Genomic DNA, 22,648 nt, shown 5'->3' on the forward strand with positions numbered 1-22,648 from the left:
CGCTAGCAGAAACGACCATTTCTCGACGTTTTCTAACTCAGGGAACAAGTTGCACACTTCTGAGATGCATTTGGGCAACTTTGTCAGAAATGAGTTTTTTGCCTACAGAGACGTGCTTTAGAACGCACTTGTTTTGCCTATTTGGGCAGTAGTACAGATTCTGAGTATGTAACTGGGCTTGATGAAATCAGCATTTCTCTTGCTTCCCTGTCCGTAGGGAAGCTCAGTTTTAGTCACAGTAGCTCCCACAAGTGTCTCCTCAGTGTGTTCCCATTTCCTTAGAAACAGTGTATTTGCTGGGAGAAAAGTGCATTACTGTGCGCTTTCACCGTTCAGCAAATACATGTGTAGAAGCACAGCGCTAGCAGAAACGACCGTTTCTCGACGTTTTCTAACTCAGGGAACAAGTTGCACACTTCTGAGATGCATTTGGGCAACTTTGTCAAAAATGAGTTTTTTGCCTACAGAGACATGCCTTAGAACGCACTTGTTTTGCCTATTTGGGCAGTAGTACACATTTTGTGTATGTAACTGGGGATGATGAAATCAGTATTTCTCTTGCTTCCCTCTGCGTAGGGAAGCTCAGTTTTAGTCACAGTAGCTGCCACAAGTGTCTCCTCAGTGTGTTCCCATTTCCTTAGAAACAGTGTATTTGCTGGGAGAAAAGTGCATTACTGTGCGCTTTCACCGTTCAGCAAATACATGTGTAGAAGCACAACGCTAGCAGAAACGACCGTTTCTCGACGTTTTCTAACTCAGGGAACAAGTTGCACACTTCTGAGATGCATTTGGGCAACTTTGTCAGAAATGAGTTTTATGCCTAAAGAGACGTGCCTATTTGCGCAGTAGTACAGAATCTGAGTATGTAACTGGGCTTGATGAAATCAGCATTTCTCTTGCTTCCCTTTGCATAAGGAAGCTCAGTTTTAGTCACAGTAGCTCCCACAAGTGTCTCCTCAGTGTGTTCCCATTTCCTTAGAAACAGTGTATTTGCTGGGAGAAAAATGCATTACTGTGTGCTTTCACCGTTCAGCAAATACATGTGTAGAAGCACAGCGCTAGCAGAAACGACCGTTTCTCGACGTTTTCTCATTCAGGGAAGAAGTTGCACACTTCTAAGATGCATTTGGGCAACTTTGTCAGAAATGAGTTTTATGCCTAAAGAGACGTGCCTATTTGCGCAGTAGTACAGATTCTGAGTATGTAACTGGGCTTGATGAAATCAGCATTCCTCTTGCTTCCCTGTGCGTAGTGAAGCTCAGTTTTAGTCACAATATCTCCCACAAGTGTCTCCTCAGTGTGTTCCCATTTCCTTAGAAACAGTGTATTTGCTGGGAGAAAAGTGTATTACTGTGCGCTTTCACCGTTCAGCAAATACATGTGTAGAAGCACAGCGCTAGCAGAAACGACCATTTCTCGACGTTTTCTAACTCAGGGAACAAGTTGCACACTTCTGAGATGCATTTGGGCAACTTTGTCAGAAATGAGTTTTTTGCCTACAGAGACGTGCTTTAGAACGCACTTGTTTTGCCTATTTGGGCAGTAGTACAGATTCTGAGTATGTAACTGGGCTTGATGAAATCAGCATTTCTCTTGCTTCCCTGTCCGTAGGGAAGCTCAGTTTTAGTCACAGTAGCTCCCACAAGTGTCTCCTCAGTGTGTTCCCATTTCCTTAGAAACAGTGTATTTGCTGGGAGAAAAGTGCATTACTGTGCGCTTTCACCGTTCAGCAAATACATGTGTAGAAGCACAGCGCTAGCAGAAACGACCGTTTCTCAATAATTTCTAACTCAGGGAACAAGTTGCACACTTCTGAGATGCATTTGGGCAACTTTGTCAGAAATGAGTTTTTTGCCTACAGAGACATGCCTATTTGCGCAGTAGTACAGATTCTGAGTATGTAACTGGGCTTGATGAAATCAGCATTTCTCTTGCTTCCCTGTCCGTAGGGAAGCTCAGTTTTAGTCACAGTAGCTCCCACAAGTGTCTCCTCAGTGTGTTCCCATTTCCTTAGAAACAGTGTATTTGCTGGGAGAAAAGTGCATTACTGTGCGCTTTCACCGTGCAGCAAATACATGTGTAGAAGCACAGCGCTAGCAGAAACGACCGTTTCTCGACGTTTTCTAACTCAGGGAACAAGTTGCACACTTCTGAGATGCATTTGGGCAACTTTGTCAGAAATGAGTTTTTTGCCTTAAGAGACATGCCTATTTGCGCAGTAGTACAGATTCTGAGTATGTAACTGGGCTTGATGAAATCAGCATTCCTCTTGCTTCCCTGTGCTTAGGGAAGCTCAGTTTTAGTCACAGTAGCTCCCACAAGTGTCTCCTCAGTGTGTTCCCATTTCCTTAGAAACAGTGTATTTGCTGGGAGAAAAGTGCATTACTGTGCGCTTTCACCGTTCAGCAAATACATGTGTAGAAGCACAGCGCTAGCAGAAACGACCGTTTCTCGACGTTTTCTAACTCAGGGAACAAGTTGCACACTTCTGAGATGCATTTGGGCAACTTTGTCAGAAATGAGTTTTTTGCCTAAAGAGACATGCCTTAGAACGCACTTGTTTTGCCTATTTGGGCAGTAGTACACATTTAGTGTATGTAACTGGGGTTGATGAAATCAGTATTTCTCTTGCTTCCCTCTGCGTAGGGAAGCTCAGTTTTAGTCACAGTAGCTGCCACAAGTGTCTCCTCAGTGTGTTCCCATTTCCTTAGAAACAGTGTATTTGCTGGGAGAAAAGTGCATTACTGTGCGCTTTCACCGTTCAGCAAATACATGTGTAGAAGCACAACGCTAGCAGAAACGACCGTTTCTCGACGTTTTCTAACTCAGGGAACAAGTTGCACACTTCTGAGATGCATTTGGGCAACTTTGTCAGAAATGAGTTTTTTGCCTAAAGAGACATGCCTTAGAACGCACTTGTTTTGCCTATTTGGGCAGTAGTACACATTTTGTGTATGTAACTGGGGTTGATGAAATCAGTATTTCTCTTGCTTCCCTCTGCGTAGGGAAGCTCAGTTTTAGTCACAGTAGCTGCCACAAGTGTCTCCTCAGTGTGTTCCCATTTCCTTAGAAACAGTGTATTTGCTTGGAGAAAAGTGCATTACTGTGTGCTTTCACCGTTCAGCAAATACATGTGTAGAAGCACAGCGCTAGCAGAAACGACCGTTTCTCGACGTTTTTAAATTCAGGGAAGAAGTTGCACACTTCTGAAATACATTTGGGCAACTTTGTCAGAAATGAGTTTTTTGCCTTAAGAGACATGCCTATTTGCGCAGTAGTACAGATTCTGAGTATGTAACTGGGCTTGATGAAATCAGCATTTCTCTTGCTTCCCTGTGCGTAGGGAAGCTCAGTTTTAGTCACAGTAGCTCCCACAAGTGTCTCCTCAGTGTGTTTCCATTTCCTTAGAAACAGTGTATTTGCTGGGAGAAAAGTGCATTACTGTGCGCTTTCACCGTTCAGCAAATACATGTGTAGAAGCACAGCGCTAGCAGAAACGACCGTTTCTCGACGTTTTCTAACTCAGGGAACAAGTTGCACACTTCTGAGATGCATTTGGGCAACTTTGTCAGAAATGAGTTTTATGCCTAAAGAGACGTGCCTATTTGCGCAGTAGTACAGATTCTGAGTATGTAACTGGGCTTGATGAATTCAGCATTTCACTTGCTTCCCTGTGCATAAGGAAGCTCAGTTTTAGTCACAGTAGCTGCCACAAGTGTCTCCTCAGTGTGTTCCCATTTCCTTAGAAACAGTGTATTTGCTGGGAGAAAAGTGCATTACTGTGCGCTTTCACCGTTCAGCAAATACATGTGTAGAAGCACAGCGCTAGCAGAAACGACCATTTCTCGACGTTTTCTAACTCAGGGAACAAGTTGCACACTTCTGAGATGCATTTGGGCAACTTTGTCAGAAATGTGTTTTATGCCTAAAGAATCGTGCCTATTTTCGCAGTAGTACAGATTCTGAGTATGTAACTGGGCTTGATGAAATCAGCATTTCTCTTGCTTCCCTTTGCATAAGGAAGCTCAGTTTTAGTCACAGTAGCTCCCACAAGTGTCTCCTCAGTGTGTTCCCATTTCCTTAGAAACAGTGTATTTGCTGGGAGAAAAATGCATTACTGTGTGCTTTCACCGTTCAGCAAATACATGTGTAGAAGCACAGCGCTAGCAGAAACGACCGTTTCTCGACGTTTTCTCATTCAGGGAAGAAGTTGCACACTTCTAAGATGCATTTGGGCAACTTTGTCAGAAATGAGTTTTATGCCTAAAGAGACGTGCCTATTTGCGCAGTAGTACAGATTCTGAGTATGTAACTGGGCTTGATGAAATCAGCATTTCTCTTGCTTCCCTGTGCGTAGTGAAGCTCAGTTTTAGTCACAATAGCTCCCACAAGTGTCTCCTCAGTGTGTTCCCATTTCCTTAGAAACAGTGTATTTGCTGGGAGAAAAGTGTATTACTGTGCGCTTTCACCGTTCAGCAAATACATGTGTAGAAGCACAGCGCTAGCAGAAACGACCATTTCTCGACGTTTTCTAACTCAGGGAACAAGTTGCACACTTCTGAGATGCATTTGGGCAACTTTGTCAGAAATGAGTTTTTTGCCTACAGAGACGTGCTTTAGAACGCACTTGTTTTGCCTATTTGGGCAGTAGTACAGATTCTGAGTATGTAACTGGGCTTGATGAAATCAGCATTTCTCTTGCTTCCCTGTCCGTAGGGAAGCTCAGTTTTAGTCACAGTAGCTCCCACAAGTGTCTCCTCAGTGTGTTCCCATTTCCTTAGAAACAGTGTATTTGCTGGGAGAAAAGTGCATTACTGTGCGCTTTCACCGTTCAGCAAATACATGTGTAGAAGCACAGCGCTAGCAGAAACGACCGTTTCTCAATAATTTCTAACTCAGGGAACAAGTTGCACACTTCTGAGATGCATTTGGGCAACTTTGTCAGAAATGAGTTTTTTGCCTACAGAGACATGCCTATTTGCGCAGTAGTACAGATTCTGAGTATGTAACTGGGCTTGATGAAATCAGCATTTCTCTTGCTTCCCTGTCCGTAGGGAAGCTCAGTTTTAGTCACAGTAGCTCCCACAAGTGTCTCCTCAGTGTGTTCCCATTTCCTTAGAAACAGTGTATTTGCTGGGAGAAAAGTGCATTACTGTGCGCTTTCACCGTGCAGCAAATACATGTGTAGAAGCACAGCGCTAGCAGAAATGACCGTTTCTCGACGTTTTCTAACTCAGGGAACAAGTTGCACACTTCTGAGATGCATTTGGGCAACTTTGTCAGAAATGAGTTTTTTGCCTTAAGAGACATGCCTATTTGCGCAGTAGTACAGATTCTGAGTATGTAACTGGGCTTGATGAAATCAGCATTCCTCTTGCTTCCCTGTGCTTAGGGAAGCTCAGTTTTAGTCACAGTAGCTCCCACAAGTGTCTCCTCAGTGTGTTCCCATTTCCTTAGAAACAGTGTATTTGCTGGGAGAAAAGTGCATTACTGTGCGCTTTCACCGTTCAGCAAATACATGTGTAGAAGCACAGCGCTAGCAGAAACGACCGTTTCTCGACGTTTTCTAACTCAGGGAACAAGTTGCACACTTCTGAGATGCATTTGGGCAACTTTGTCAGAAATGAGTTTTATGCCTAAAGAGACGTGCCTATTTGCGCAGTAGTACAGATTCTGAGTATGTAACTGGGCTTGATGAATTCAGCATTTCACTTGCTTCCCTGTGCATAAGGAAGCTCAGTTTTAGTCACAGTAGCTGCCACAAGTGTCTCCTCAGTGTGTTCCCATTTCCTTAGAAACAGTGTATTTGCTGGGAGAAAAGTGCATTACTGTGCGCTTTCACCGTTCAGCAAATACATGTGTAGAAGCACAGCGCTAGCAGAAACGACCATTTCTCGACGTTTTCTAACTCAGGGAACAAGTTGCACACTTCTGAGATGCATTTGGGCAACTTTGTCAGAAATGTGTTTTATGCCTAAAGAATCGTGCCTATTTTCGCAGTAGTACAGATTCTGAGTATGTAACTGGGCTTGATGAAATCAGCATTTCTCTTGCTTCCCTTTGCATAAGGAAGCTCAGTTTTAGTCACAGTAGCTCCCACAAGTGTCTCCTCAGTGTGTTCCCATTTCCTTAGAAACAGTGTATTTGCTGGGAGAAAAATGCATTACTGTGTGCTTTCACCGTTCAGCAAATACATGTGTAGAAGCACAGCGCTAGCAGAAACGACCGTTTCTCGACGTTTTCTCATTCAGGGAAGAAGTTGCACACTTCTAAGATGCATTTGGGCAACTTTGTCAGAAATGAGTTTTATGCCTAAAGAGACGTGCCTATTTGCGCAGTAGTACAGATTCTGAGTATGTAACTGGGCTTGATGAAATCAGCATTTCTCTTGCTTCCCTGTGCGTAGTGAAGCTCAGTTTTAGTCACAATAGCTCCCACAAGTGTCTCCTCAGTGTGTTCCCATTTCCTTAGAAACAGTGTATTTGCTGGGAGAAAAGTGTATTACTGTGCGCTTTCACCGTTCAGCAAATACATGTGTAGAAGCACAGCGCTAGCAGAAACGACCATTTCTCGACGTTTTCTAACTCAGGGAACAAGTTGCACACTTCTGAGATGCATTTGGGCAACTTTGTCAGAAATGAGTTTTTTGCCTACAGAGACGTGCTTTAGAACGCACTTGTTTTGCCTATTTGGGCAGTAGTACAGATTCTGAGTATGTAACTGGGCTTGATGAAATCAGCATTTCTCTTGCTTCCCTGTCCGTAGGGAAGCTCAGTTTTAGTCACAGTAGCTCCCACAAGTGTCTCCTCAGTGTGTTCCCATTTCCTTAGAAACAGTGTATTTGCTGGGAGAAAAGTGCATTACTGTGCGCTTTCACCGTTCAGCAAATACATGTGTAGAAGCACAGCGCTAGCAGAAACGACCGTTTCTCAATAATTTCTAACTCAGGGAACAAGTTGCACACTTCTGAGATGCATTTGGGCAACTTTGTCAGAAATGAGTTTTTTGCCTACAGAGACATGCCTATTTGCGCAGTAGTACAGATTCTGAGTATGTAACTGGGCTTGATGAAATCAGCATTTCTCTTGCTTCCCTGTCCGAAGGGAAGCTCAGTTTTAGTCACAGTAGCTCCCACAAGTGTCTCCTCAGTGTGTTCCCAGTTCCTTAGAAACAGTGTATTTGCTGGGAGAAAAGTGCATTACTGTGCGCTTTCACCGTGCAGCAAATACATGTGTAGAAGCACAGCGCTAGCAGAAATGACCGTTTCTCGACGTTTTCTAACTCAGGGAACAAGTTGCACACTTCTGAGATGCATTTGGGCAACTTTGTCAGAAATGAGTTTTTTGCCTTAAGAGACATGCCTATTTGCGCAGTAGTACAGATTCTGAGTATGTAACTGGGCTTGATGAAATCAGCATTCCTCTTGCTTCCCTGTGCTTAGGGAAGCTCAGTTTTAGTCACAGTAGCTCCCACAAGTGTCTCCTCAGTGTGTTCCCATTTCCTTAGAAACAGTGTATTTGCTGGGAGAAAAGTGCATTACTGTGCGCTTTCACCGTTCAGCAAATACATGTGTAGAAGCACAGCGCTAGCAGAAACGACCGTTTCTCGACGTTTTCTAACTCAGGGAACAAGTTGCACACTTCTGAGATGCATTTGGGCAACTTTGTCAGAAATGAGTTTTTTGCCTAAAGAGACATGCCTTAGAACGCACTTGTTTTGCCTATTTGGGCAGTAGTACACATTCTGTGTATGTAACTGGGGTTGATGAAATCAGTATTTCTCTTGCTTCCCTCTGCGTAGGGAAGCTCAGTTTTAGTCACAGTAGCTGCCACAAGTGTCTCCTCAGTGTGTTCCCATTTCCTTAGAAACAGTGTATTTGCTGGGAGAAAAGTGCATTACTGTGCGCTTTCACCGTTCAGCAAATACATGTGTAGAAGCACAACGCTAGCAGAAACGACCGTTTCTCGACGTTTTCTAACTCAGGGAACAAGTTGCACACTTCTGAGATGCATTTGGGCAACTTTGTCAGAAATGAGTTTTTTGCCTAAAGAGACATGCCTTAGAACGCACTTGTTTTGCCTATTTGGGCAGTAGTACACATTTTGTGTATGTAACTGGGGTTGATGAAATCAGTATTTCTCTTGCTTCCGTCTGCGTAGGGAAGCTCAGTTTTAGTCACAGTAGCTGCCACAAGTGTCTCCTCAGTGTGTTCCCATTTCCTTAGAAACAGTGTATTTGCTTGGAGAAAAGTGCATTACTGTGTGCTTTCACCGTTCAGCAAATACATGTGTAGAAGCACAGCGCTAGCAGAAACGACCGTTTCTCGACGTTTTTAAATTCAGGGAAGAAGTTGCACACTTCTGAAATACATTTGGGCAACTTTGTCAGAAATGAGTTTTTTGCCTTAAGAGACATGCCTATTTGCGCAGTAGTACAGATTCTGAGTATGTAACTGGGCTTGATGAAATCAGCATTTCTCTTGCTTCCCTGTGCGTAGGGAAGCTCAGTTTTAGTCACAGTAGCTCCCACAAGTGTCTCCTCAGTGTGTTTCCATTTCCTTAGAAACAGTGTATTTGCTGGGAGAAAAGTGCATTACTGTGCGCTTTCACCGTTCAGCAAATACATGTGTAGAAGCACAGCGCTAGCAGAAACGACCGTTTCTCGACGTTTTCTAACTCAGGGAACAAGTTGCACACTTCTGAGATGCATTTGGGCAACTTTGTCAGAAATGAGTTTTATGCCTAAAGAGACGTGCCTATTTGCGCAGTAGTACAGATTCTGAGTATGTAACTGGGCTTGATGAATTCAGCATTTCACTTGCTTCCCTGTGCATAAGGAAGCTCAGTTTTAGTCACAGTAGCTGCCACAAGTGTCTCCTCAGTGTGTTCCCATTTCCTTAGAAACAGTGTATTTGCTGGGAGAAAAGTGCATTACTGTGCGCTTTCACCGTTCAGCAAATACATGTGTAGAAGCACAGCGCTAGCAGAAACGACCATTTCTCGACGTTTTCTAACTCAGGGAACAAGTTGCACACTTCTGAGATGCATTTGGGCAACTTTGTCAGAAATGTGTTTTATGCCTAAAGAATCGTGCCTATTTTCGCAGTAGTACAGATTCTGAGTATGTAACTGGGCTTGATGAAATCAGCATTTCTCTTGCTTCCCTTTGCAGAAGGAAGCTCAGTTTTAGTCACAGTAGCTCCCACAAGTGTCTCCTCAGTGTGTTCCCATTTCCTTAGAAACAGTGTATTTGCTGGGAGAAAAATGCATTACTGTGTGCTTTCACCGTTCAGCAAATACATGTGTAGAAGCACAGCGCTAGCAGAAACGACCGTTTCTCGACGTTTTCTCATTCAGGGAAGAAGTTGCACACTTCTAAGATGCATTTGGGCAACTTTGTCAGAAATGAGTTTTATGCCTAAAGAGACGTGCCTATTTGCGCAGTAGTACAGATTCTGAGTATGTAACTGGGCTTGATGAAATCAGCATTTCTCTTGCTTCCCTGTGCGTAGTGAAGCTCAGTTTTAGTCACAATAGCTCCCACAAGTGTCTCCTCAGTGTGTTCCCATTTCCTTAGAAACAGTGTATTTGCTGGGAGAAAAGTGTATTACTGTGCGCTTTCACCGTTCAGCAAATACATGTGTAGAAGCACAGCGCTAGCAGAAACGACCATTTCTCGACGTTTTCTAACTCAGGGAACAAGTTGCACACTTCTGAGATGCATTTGGGCAACTTTGTCAGAAATGAGTTTTTTGCCTACAGAGACGTGCTTTAGAACGCACTTGTTTTGCCTATTTGGGCAGTAGTACAGATTCTGAGTATGTAACTGGGCTTGATGAAATCAGCATTTCTCTTGCTTCCCTGTCCGTAGGGAAGCTCAGTTTTAGTCACAGTAGCTCCCACAAGTGTCTCCTCAGTGTGTTCCCATTTCCTTAGAAACAGTGTATTTGCTGGGAGAAAAGTGCATTACTGTGCGCTTTCACCGTTCAGCAAATACATGTGTAGAAGCACAGCGCTAGCAGAAACGACCGTTTCTCAATAATTTCTAACTCAGGGAACAAGTTGCACACTTCTGAGATGCATTTGGGCAACTTTGTCAGAAATGAGTTTTTTGCCTACAGAGACATGCCTATTTGCGCAGTAGTACAGATTCTGAGTATGTAACTGGGCTTGATGAAATCAGCATTTCTCTTGCTTCCCTGTCCGTAGGGAAGCTCAGTTTTAGTCACAGTAGCTCCCACAAGTGTCTCCTCAGTGTGTTCCCATTTCCTTAGAAACAGTGTATTTGCTGGGAGAAAAGTGCATTACTGTGCGCTTTCACCGTGCAGCAAATACATGTGTAGAAGCACAGCGCTAGCAGAAATGACCGTTTCTCGACGTTTTCTAACTCAGGGAACAAGTTGCACACTTCTGAGATGCATTTGGGCAACTTTGTCAGAAATGAGTTTTTTGCCTTAAGAGACATGCCTATTTGCGCAGTAGTACAGATTCTGAGTATGTAACTGGGCTTGATGAAATCAGCATTCCTCTTGCTTCCCTGTGCTTAGGGAAGCTCAGTTTTAGTCACAGTAGCTCCCACAAGTGTCTCCTCAGTGTGTTCCCATTTCCTTAGAAACAGTGTATTTGCTGGGAGAAAAGTGCATTACTGTGCGCTTTCACCGTTCAGCAAATACATGTGTAGAAGCACAGCGCTAGCAGAAACGACCGTTTCTCGACGTTTTCTAACTCAGGGAACAAGTTGCACACTTCTGAGATGCATTTGGGCAACTTTGTCAGAAATGAGTTTTTTGCCTAAAGAGACACGCCTTAGAACGCACTTGTTTTGCCTATTTGGGCAGTAGTACACATTTTGTGTATGTAACTGGGGTTGATGAAATCAGTATTTCTCTTGTTTCCCTCTGCGTAGGGAAGCTCAGTTTTAGTCACAGTAGCTGCCACAAGTGTCTCCTCAGTGTGTTCTCATTTCCTTAGAAACAGTGTATTTGCTGGGAGAAAAGTGCATTACTGTGCGCTTTCACCGTTCAGCAAATACATGTGTAGAAGCACAACGCTAGCAGAAACGACCGTTTCTCGACGTTTTCTAACTCAGGGAACAAGTTGCACACTTCTGAGATGCATTTGGGCAACTTTGTCAGAAATGAGTTTTATGCCTAAAGAGACGTGCCGATTTGCGCAGTAGTACAGAATCTGAGTATGTAACTGGGCTTGATGAAATCAGTATTTCTCTTGCTTCCCTGTGCGTAGGGAAGCTCAGTTTTAGTCACAGTAGCTGCCACAAGTGTCTCCTCAGTGTGTTCCCATTTCCTTAGAAACAGTGTATTTGCTGGGAGAAAAGTGCATTACTGTGCGCTTTCACCGTTCAGCAAATACATGTGTAGAAGCACAGCGCTAGCAGAAACGACCGTTTCTCGAGGTTTTCTAACTCAGGGAACAAGTTGCACACTTCTGAGATGCATTTGGGCAACTTTGTCAGAAATGAGTTTTTGACTAAAGACACGTGCTTTAGAACACACTTGTTTTGCCTATTTGGGCAGTAGTACACATTCTGTGTATGTAACTGGGGTTGATGAAATCAGTATTTCTCTTGCTTCCCTCTGCGTAGGGAAGCTCAGTTTTAGTCACAGTAGCTGCCACAAGTGTCTCCTCAGTGTGTTCCCATTTCCTAAGAAACAGTGTATTTGCTGGGAGAAAAGTGCATTACTGTGCGCTTTCACCGTTCAGCAAATAAATGTGTAGAAGCACAGCGCTAGCCGAAATGACCGTTTCTCGACGTTTTCTAACTCAGGGAACAAGTTGCACACTTCTGAGATGCATTTGGGCAACTTTGTCAGAAATGAGTTTTTTGCCTAAAGAGACATGCCTATTTGCGCAGTAGTACAGATTCTGAGTATGTAACTGGGCTTGATGAAATCAGGATTTCTCTTGCTTCCCTGTGCGTAGGGAAGCTCAGTTTTAGTCACAGTAGCTCCCACAAGTGTCTCCTCAGTGTGTTCCCATTTCCTTAGAAACAGTGTATTTGCTGGGAGAAAAGTGCATTACTGTGTGCTTTCACCGTTCAGCAAATACATGTGTAGAAGCACAGCGCTAGCAGAAACGACCATTTCTCGACGTTTTCTAACTCAGGGAACAAGTTGCACACTTCTGAGATGCATTTGGGCAACTTTGTCAGAAATGAGTTTTTTGCCTACAGAGACGTGCTTTAGAACGCACTTGTTTTGCCTATTTGGGCAGTAGTACAGATTCTGAGTATGTAACTGGGCTTGATGAAATCAGCATTTCTCTTGCTTCCCTGTCCGTAGGGAAGCTCAGTTTTAGTCACAGTAGCTCCCACAAGTGTCTCCTCAGTGTGTTCCCATTTCCTTAGAAACAGTGTATTTGCTGGGAGAAAAGTGCATTACTGTGCGCTTTCACCGTTCAGCAAATACATGTGTAGAAGCACAGCGCTAGCAGAAACGACCGTTTCTCAATAATTTCTAACTCAGGGAACAAGTTGCACACTTCTGAGATGCATTTGGGCAACTTTGTCAGAAATGAGTTTTTTGCCTACAGAGACATGCCTATTTGCGCAGTAGTACAGATTCTGAGTATGTAACTGGGCTTGATGAAATCAGCATTTCTCTTGCTTCCGTGTGCGTAGGGAAGCTCAGTTTTAGTCACAGTAGCTGCCACAAGTGTCTCCTCAGTGTGTTCCCATTTCCTAAGAAACAGTGTATTTGCTGGGAGAAAAGTGCATTACTGTGCGCTTTCACCGTTCAGCAAATAAATGTGTAGAAGCACAGCGCTAGCCGAAATGACCGTTTCTCGACATTTTCTAACTCAGGGAAGAAGTTGCACACGTCTGAGATGCATTTGGGCAACTTTGTCAGAAATGAGTTTTTTGCCTACAGAGACATGCCTATTTGCGCAGTAGTACAGATTCTGAGTATGTAACTGGGCTTGATGAAATCAGCATTTCTCTTGCTTCCCTGTGCGTAGGGAAGCTCAGTTTTAGTCACAGTAGCTCCCACAAGTGTCTCCACAGTGTGTTCCCATTTCCTTAGAAACAGTGTATTTGCTGGGAGAAAAGTGCATTACTGTGCGCTTTCACCGTTCAGCAAATACATGTGTAGAAGCACAGCGCTAGCAGAAACGACCGTATCTCGACGTTTTCTAACTCAGGGAACAAGTTGCACACTTCTGAGATGCATTTGGGCAACTTTGTCAGAAATGAGTTTTTGACTAAAGACACGTGCTTTAGAACGCACTTGTTTTGCCTATTTGGGCAGTAGTACACATTCTGTGTATGTAACTGGGGTTGATGAAATCAGTATTTCTCTTGCTTCCCTCTGCGTAGGGAAGCTCATTTTTAGTCACAGTAGCTGCCACAAGTGTCTCCTCAGTGTGTTCCCATTTCCTAAGAAACAGTGTATTTGCTGGGAGAAAAGTGCATTACTGTGCGCTTTCACCGTTCAGCAAATAAATGTGTAGAAGCACAGCGCTAGCCGAAATGACCGTTTCTCGACGTTTTCTAACTCAGGGAACAAGTTACACACGTCTGAGATGCATTTGGGCAACTTTGTCAGAAATGAGTTTTTTGCCTTAAGAGACATGCCTATTTGCGCAGTAGTACAGATTCTGAGTATGTAACTGGGCTTGATGAAATCAGCATTTCTCTTGCTTCCCTGTGCGTAGGGAAGCTCAGTTTTAGTCACAGTAGCACCCACAAGTGTCTCCTCAGTGTGTTCCCATTTCCTCAGAAACAGTGTATTTGCTGGGAGAAAAGTGCATTACTGTGCGCTTTCACCGTTCAGCAAATACATGTGTAGAAGCACAGCGCTAGCAGAAACGACCGTTTCTCGACGTTTTCTAACTCAGGGAACAAGTTGCACACTTCTGAGATGCATTTGGGCAACTTTGTCAGAAATGAGTTTTTGACTAAAGACACGTGCTTTAGAACACACTTGTTTTGCCTATTTGGGCAGTAGTACACATTCTGTGTATGTAACTGGGGTTGATGAAATCAGTATTTCTCTTGCTTCCCTCTGCGTAGGGAAGCTCAGTTTTAGTCACAGTAGCTGCCACAAGTGTCTCCTCAGTGTGTTGCCATTTCCTAAGAAACAGTGTATTTGCTGGGAGAAAAGTGCATTACTGTGCGCTTTCACCGTTCAGCAAATAAATGTGTAGAAGCACAGCGCTAGCTGAAATGACCGTTTCTCGACGTTTTCTAACTCAGGGAACAAGTTACACACGTCTGAGATGCATTTGGGCAACTTTGTCAGAAATGAGTTTTTTGCCTACAGAGACATGCCTATTTGCGCAGTAGTACAGATTCTGAGTATGTAACTGGGCTTGATGAAATCAGCATTTCTCTTGCTTCCCTGTGCGTAGGGAAGCTCAGTTTTAGTCACAGTAGCACCCACAAGTGTCTCCTCAGTGTGTTCCCATTTCCTTAGAAACAGTGTATTTGCTGGGAGAAAAGTGCATTACTGTGCGCTTTCACCGTTCAGCAAATACATGTGTAGAAGCACAGCGCTAGCAGAAACGACCGTTTCTCGACGTTTTCTAACTCAGGGAACAAGTTGCACACTTCTGAGATGCATTTGGGCAACTTTGTCAGAAATGAGTTTTTGACTAAAGACACGTGCTTTAGAACGCACTTGTTTTGCCTATTTGGGCAGTAGTACACATTCTGTGTATGTAACTGGGGTTGATGAAATCAGTATTTCTCTTGCTTCCCTCTGCGTAGGGAAGCTCAGTTTTAGTCACAGTAGCTGCCACAAGTGTCTCCTCAGTGTGTTCCCATTTCCTAAGAAACAGTGTATTTGCTGGGAGAAAAGTGCATTACTGTGCGCTTTCACCGTTCAGCAAATAAATGTGTAGAAGCAGAGCGCTTGCCGAAATGACCGTTTCTCGACGTTTTCTAACTCAGGGAACAAGTTACACACGTCTGAGATGCATTTGGGCAACTTTGTCAGAAATGAGTTTTTTGCCTACAGAGACATGCCTATTTGCGCAGTAGTACAGATTCTGAGTATGTAACTGGGCTTGATGAAATCAGCATTTCTCTTGCTTCCCTGTGCGTAGGGAAGCTCAGTTTTAGTCACAGTAGCTGCCACAACTGTCTCCTCAGTGTGTTCCCATTTCCTAAGAAACAGTGTATTTGCTGGGAGAAAAGTGCATTACTGTGCGCTTTCACCGTTCAGCAAATAAATGTGTAGAAGCACAGCGCTAGCCGAAATGACCGTTTCTCGACGTTTTCTAACTCAGGGAAGAAGTTGCACACGTCTGAGATGCATTTGGGCAACTTTGTCAGAAATGAGTTTTTTGCCTACAGAGACATGTCTATTTGCGCAGTAGTACAGATTCTGAGTATGTAACTGGGCTTGATGAAATCAGCATTTCTCTTGCTTCCCTGTGCGTAGGGAAGCTCAGTTTTAGTCACAGTAGCTCCCACAAGTGTCTCCACAGTGTGTTCCCATTTCCTTAGAAACAGTGTATTTGCTGGGAGAAAAGTGCATTACTGTGCGCTTTCACCGTTCAGCAAATACATGTGTAGAAGCACAGCGCTAGCAGAAACGACCGTTTCTCGATGTTTTCTAACTCAGGGAACAAGTTGCACACTTCTGAGATGCATTTGGGCAACTTTGTCAGAAATGAGTTTTTTGCCTTAAGATACATGCCTTAGAACGCACTTGTTTTGCCTATTTGGGCAGTAGTACACATTTTGTGTATGTTACTGGGGTTGATGAAATCAGTATTTCTCTTGCTTCCCTCTGCGTAGGGAAGCTCAGTTTTAGTCACAGTAGCTCCCACAAGTGTCTCCTCAGTGTGTTCCCATTTCCTTAGAAACAGTGTATTTGCTGGGAGAAAAGTGCATTACTGTGCGCTTTCACCGTTCAGCAAATACATGTGTAGAAGCACAACGCTAGCAGAAACGACCGTTTCTCGACGTTTTCTAACTCAGGGAACAAGTTGCACACTTCTGAGATGCATTTGGGCAACTTTGTCAGAAATGAGTTTTATGCCTAAAGAGACGTGCCTATTTGCGCAGTAGTACAGATTCTGAGTATGTAACTGGGCTTGATGAAATCAGTATTTCTCTTGCTTCCCTGTGCGTAGGGAAGCTCAGTTTTAGTCACAGTAGCTGCCACAAGTGTCTCCTCAGTGTGTTCCCTTTTCCTTAGAAACAGTGTATTTGCTGGGAGAAAAGTGCATTACTGTGCGCTTTCACCGTTCAGCAAATACATGTGTAGAAGCACAGCGCTAGCAGAAACGACCGTTTCTCGACGTTTTCTAACTCAGGGAACAAGTTGCACACTTCTGAGATGCATTTGGGCAACTTTGTCAGAAATGAGTTTTTGACTAAAGACACGTGCTTTAGAACGCACTTGTTTTGCCTATTTGGGCAGTAGTACAGATTCTGTGTATGTAACTGGGGTTGATGAAATCAGTATTTCTCTTGCTTCCCTCTGCGTAGGGAAGCTCAGTTTTAGTCACAGTAGCTGCCACAAGTGTCTCCTCAGTGTGTTCCCATTTCCTAAGAAACAGTGTATTTGCTGGGAGAAAAGTGCATTACTGTGCGCTTTCACCGTTCAGCAAATAAATGTGTAGAAGCACAGCGCTAGCCGAAATGACCGTTTCTCGACGTTTTCTAACTCAGGGAACAAGTTACACACGTCTGAGATGCATTTGGGCAACTTTGTCAGAAATGAGTTTTTTGCCTTAAGAGACATGCCTATTTGCGCAGTAGTACAGATTCTGAGTATGTAACTGGGCTTGATGAAATCAGCATTTCTCTTGCTTCCCTGTGCGTAGGGAAGCTCAGTTTTAGTCACAGTAGCTCCCACAAGTGTCTCCTCAGTGTGTTCCCATTTCCTTAGAAACAGTGTATTTGCTGGGAGAAAAGTGCATTACTGTGCGCTTTCACCGTTCAGCAAATACATGTGTAGAAGCACAGCGCTAGCAGAAACGACCGTATCTCGACGTTTTCTAACTCAGGGAACAAGTTGCACACTTCTGAGATGCATTTGGGCATCTTTGTCAGAAATGAGTTTTTTGACTAAAGACACGTGCTTTAGAACGCACTTGTTTTGCCTATTTGGGCAGTAGTACAGATTCTGTGTATGTAACTGGGGTTGATGAAATCAGTATTTCTCTTGCTTCCCTCTGCGTAGGGAAGCTCAGTTTTAGTCACAGTAGCTCCCATAAGTGTCTCCTCAGTGTGTTCCCATTTCCTTTGAAACAGTGTACTTGCTGGGAGAAAAGTGCATTAATGTGTGCTTTCACCGTTCAGCAAATACATGTGTAGAAGCACAGCGCTAGCAGAAACGACCGTTTCTCGACGTTTTCTAATTCAGGGAAGAAGTTGCACACGTCTGAAATGCATTTGGGCAACTTTGTCAGAAATGAGTTTTTTGCCTTAAGAGACATGCCTATTTGCGCAGTAGTACAGATTCTGAGTATGTAACTGGGCTTGATGAAATCAGCATTCCTCTTGCTTCCCTGTGCGTAGGGAAGCTCAGTTTTAGTCACAGTAGCTCCCACAAGTGTCTCCTCAGTGTGTTCCCATTTCCTTAGAAACAGTGTATTTGCTGGGAGAAAAGTGCATTACTGTGCGCTTTCACCGTTCAGCAAATACATGTGTAGAAGCACAGCGCTAGCAGAAACGACCGTTTCTCGACGTTTTCTAACTCAGGGAACAAGTTGCACACTTCTGAGATGCATTTGGGCAACTTTGTCAGAAATGAGGTTTTTGACTAAAGACACATGCTTTAGTACGCACTTGTTTTGCCTATTTGGGCAGTAGTACAGATTCTGTGTATGTAACTGGGGTTGATGAAATCAGTATTTCTCTTGCTTCCCTCTGCGTAGGGAAGCTCAGTTTTAGTCACAGTAGCTGCCACAAGTGTCTCCTCAGTGTGTTCCCATTTCCTAAGAAACAGTGTATTTGCTGGGAGAAAAGTGCATTACTGTGCGCTTTCACCGTTCAGCAAATAAATGTGTAGAAGCACAGCGCTAGCCGAAATGACCGTTTCTCGACGTTTTCTAACTCAGGGAACAAGTTACACACGTCTGAGATGCATTTGGGCAACTTTGTCAGAAATGAGTTTTTTGCCTTAACAGACATGCCTATTTGCGCAGTAGTACAGATTCTGAGTATGTAACTGGGCTTGATGAAATCAGCATTTCTCTTGCTTCCCTGTGCGTAGGGAAGCTCAGTTTTAGTCACAGTAGCTCCCACAAGTGTCTCCTCAGTGTGTTCCCATTTCCTTAGAAACAGTGTATTTGCTGGGAGAAAAGTGCATTACTGTGCGCTTTCACCGTTCAGCAAATACATGTGTAGAAGCACAGCGCTAGCAGAAACGACCGTATCTCGACGTTTTCTAACTCAGGGAACAAGTTGCACACTTCTGAGATGCATTTGGGCATCTTTGTCAGAAATGAGTTTTTTAACTAAAGACACGTGCTTTAGAACGCACTTGTTTTGCCTATTTGGGCAGTAGTACAGATTCTGTGTATGTAACTGGGGTTGATGAAATCAGTATTTCTCTTGCTTCCCTCTGCGTAGGGAAGCTCAGTTTTAGTCACAGTAGCTCCCATAAGTGTCTCCTCAGTGTGTTCCCATTTCCTTTGAAACAGTGTACTTGCTGGGAGAAAAGTGCATTAATGTGTGCTTTCACCGTTCAGCAAATACATGTGTAGAAGCACAGCGCTAGCAGAAACGACCGTTTCTCGACGTTTTCTAACTCAGGGAACAAGTTGCACACTTCTGAGATGCATTTGGGCAACTTTGTCAGAAATGAGTTTTATGCCTAAAGAGACATGCCTATTTGCGCAGTAGTACAGATTCTGAGTATGTAACTGGGCTTGATGAAATCAGCATTTCTCTTGCTTCCCTGTGCGTAGGGAAGCTCAGTTTTAGTCACAGTAGCTCCCACAAGTGTCTCCTCAGTGTGTTCCCATTTCCTTAGAAACAGTGTATTTGCTGGGAGAAAAGTGCATTACTGTGCGCTTTCACCGTTCAGCAAATACATGTGTAGAAGCACAGCGCTAGCAGAAACGACCGTTTCTCGACGTTTTCTAACTCAGGGAACAAGTTGCACACTTCTGAGATGCATTTGGGCAACTTTGTCAGAAATGAGGTTTTTGACTAAAGACACATGCTTTAGTACGCACTTGTTTTGCCTATTTGGGCAGTAGTACAGATTCTGTGTATGTAACTGGGGTTGATGAAATCAGTATTTCTCTTGCTTCCCTCTGCGTAGGGAAGCTCAGTTTTAGTCACAGTAGCTGCCACAAGTGTCTCCTCAGTGTGTTCCCATTTCCTAAGAAACAGTGTATTTGCTGGGAGAAAAGTGCATTACTGTGCGCTTTCACCGTTCAGCAAATAAATGTGTAGAAGCACAGCGCTAGCCGAAATGACCGTTTCTCGACGTTTTCTAACTCAGGGAACAAGTTACACACGTCTGAGATGCATTTGGGCAACTTTGTCAGAAATGAGTTTTTTGCCTTAAGAGACATGCCTATTTGCGCAGTAGTACAGATTCTGAGTATGTAACTGGGCTTGATGAAATCAGCATTTCTCTTGCTTCCCTGTGCGTAGGGAAGCTCAGTTTTAGTCACAGTAGCTGCCACAAGTGTCTCCTCAGTGTGTTCCCATTTCCTTAGAAACAGTGTATTTGCTGGGAGAAAAGTGCATTACTGTGCGCTTTCACCGTTCAGCAAATACATGTGTAGAAGCACAGAGCTAGCAGAAACGACCGTTTCTCGACGTTTTCTAACTCAGGGAACAAGTTGCACACTTCTGAGATGCATTTGGGCAACTTTGTCAGAAATGAGTTTTTTGCCTAAAGAGACATGCCTATTTGCGCAGTAGTACAGATTCTGTGTATGTAACTGGGCTTGATGAAATCAGCATTTCTCTTGCTTCCCTGTGCATAGGGAAGCTCAGTTTTAGTCACAGTAGCTCCCACAAGTGTCTCCTCAGTGTGTTCCCATTTCCTTAGAAACAGTGTATTTGCTGGGAGAAAAGTGCATTACTGTGTGCTTTCACCGTTCAGCAAATACATGTGTAGAATCACAGCGCTAGCAGAAACGACCGTTTCTCGACGTTTTCTAACTCAGGGAACAAGTTGCACACTTCTGAGATGCATTTGGGCATCTTTGTCAGAAATGAGTTTTTTGACTAAAGACACGTTCTTTAGAACGCACTTGTTTTGCCTATTTGGGCAGTAGTACAGATTCTGTGTATGTAACTGGGGTTGATGAAATCAGTATTTCTCTTGCTTCCCTCTGCATAGGGAAGCTCAGTTTTAGTCACAGTAGCTCCCACAAGTGTCTCCTCAGTGTGTTCCCATTTCCTAAGAAACAGTGTATTTGCTGGGAGAAAAGTGCATTACTGTGCGCTTTCACCGTTCAGCAAATAAATGTGTAGAAGCACAGCGCTAGCCGAAATGACCGTTTCTCGACGTTTTCTAACTCAGGGAACAAGTTACACACGTCTGAGATGCATTTGGGCAACTTTGTCAGAAATGAGTTTTTTGCCTTAAGAGACATGCCTATTCGCGCAGTAGTACAGATTCTGAGTATGTAACTGGGCTTGATGAAATCAGCATTTCTCTTGCTTCCCTGTGCGTAGGGAAGCTCAGTTTTAGTCACAGTAGCACCCACAAGTGTCTCCTCAGTGTGTTCCCATTTCCTTAGAAACAGTGTATTTGCTGGGAGAAAAGTGCATTACTGTGCGCTTTCACCGTTCAGCAAATACATGTGTAGAAGCACAGCGCTAGCAGAAATGAACGTTTCTCGACGTTTTCTAACTCAGGGAACAAGTTGCACACTTCTGAGATGCATTTGGGCAACTTTGTCAGAAATGAGTTTTTGACTAAAGACACGTGCTTTAGAACGCACTTGTTTTGCCTATTTGGGCAGTAGTACACATTCTGTGTATGTAACTGGGGTTGATGAAATCAGTATTTCTCTTGCTTCCCTCTGCGTAGGGAAGCTCAGTTTTAGTCACAGTAGCTGCCACAAGTGTCTCCTCAGTGTGTTCCCATTTCATAAGAAACAGTGTATTTGCTGGGAGAAAAGTGCATTACTGTGCGCTTTCACCGTTCAGCAAATAAATGTGTAGAAGCACAGCGCTTGCCGAAATGACCGTTTCTCGACGTTTTCTAACTCAGGGAACAAGTTACACACGTCTGAGATGCATTTGGGCAACTTTGTCAGAAATGAGTTTTTTGCCTACAGAGACATGCCTATTTGCGCAGTAGTACAGATTCTGAGTATGTAACTGGGCTTGATGAAATCAGCATTTCTCTTGCTTCCCTGTGCGTAGGGAAGCTCAGTTTTAGTCACAGTAGCTCCCACAAGTGTCTCCTCAGTGTGTTCCCATTTCCTTAGAAACAGTGTATTTGCTGGGAGAAAAGTGCATTACTGTGCGCTTTCACCGTTCAGCAAATACATGTGTAGAAGCACAGCGCTAGCAGAAACGACAGTTTCTCGACGTTTTCTAACTCAGGGAACAAGTTGCACACTTCTGAGATGCATTTGGGCAACTTTGTCAGAAATGAGTTTTTTGCCTAAAGAGACATGCCTATTTGCGCAGTAGTCCAGATTCTGAGTATGTAACTGGGATTGATGAAATCAGCATTTCTCTTGCTTCCCTGTGCGTAGGGAAGCTCAGTTTTAGTCACAGTAGCTCCCACAAGTGTCTCCTCAGTGTGTTCCCATTTCCTTAGAAAACGTGTATTTGCTGGGAGAAAAGTGCATTACTGTGCGCTTTCACCGTTCAGCAAATACATGTGTAGAAGCACAGCGCTAGCAGAAACGACCGTTTCTCGACGTTTTCTAACTCAGGGAACAAGTTGCACACTTCTGAGATGCATTTGGGCATCTTTGTCAGAAATGAGTTTTTTGACTAAAGACACGTGCTTTAGAACGCACTTGTTTTGCCTATTTGGGCAGTAGTACAGATTCTGTGTATGTAACTGGGGTTGATGAAATCAGTATTTCTCTTGCTTCCCTCTGCATAGGGAAGCTCAGTTTTAGTCACAGTAGCTGCCACAAGTGTCTCCTCAGTGTGTTCCCATTTCCTTAGAAACATTGTTTTTGCTGGGAGAAAAGTGCCTTACTGTGCGCTTTCACCGTTCAGCAAATACATGTGTAGAAGCACAGCGCTAGCAGAAATGACCGTTTCTCGACGTTTTCTAACTCAGGGAACAAGTTGCACACTTCTGAGATGCATTTGGGCAACTTTGTCAGAAATGAGTTTTATGCCTAAAGAGACATGCCTATTTGCGCAGTAGTACAGATTCTGAGTATGTAACTGGGCTTGATGAAATCAGCATTTCTCTTGCTTCCCTGTGTGTAGGGAAGCTCAGTTTTAGTCACAGTAGCTCCCACAACTGTCTCCTCAGTGTGGTCCCATTTCCTTAGAAACAGTGTATTTGCTGGGAGAAAAGTGCATTACTGTGCGCTTTCACCGTTCAGCAAATACATGTGTAGAAGCACAGCGCTAGCAGAAACGATCGTTTCTCGATATTTTCTAACTCAGGGAACAAGTTGCACACTTCTGAGATGCATTTGGGCAACTTTGTCAGAAATGAGTTTTTTGCGTACAGAGACATGCCTATTTGCGCAGTAGTACAGATTCGAGTATGTAACTGGGCTTG

Source organism: Acomys minous (genome assembly GCF_964271855.1).
Source record: "Acomys minous genome assembly, contig: scaffold_29, whole genome shotgun sequence".
Taxonomy (NCBI): Eukaryota; Metazoa; Chordata; class Mammalia; order Rodentia; family Muridae; genus Acomys; species Acomys minous.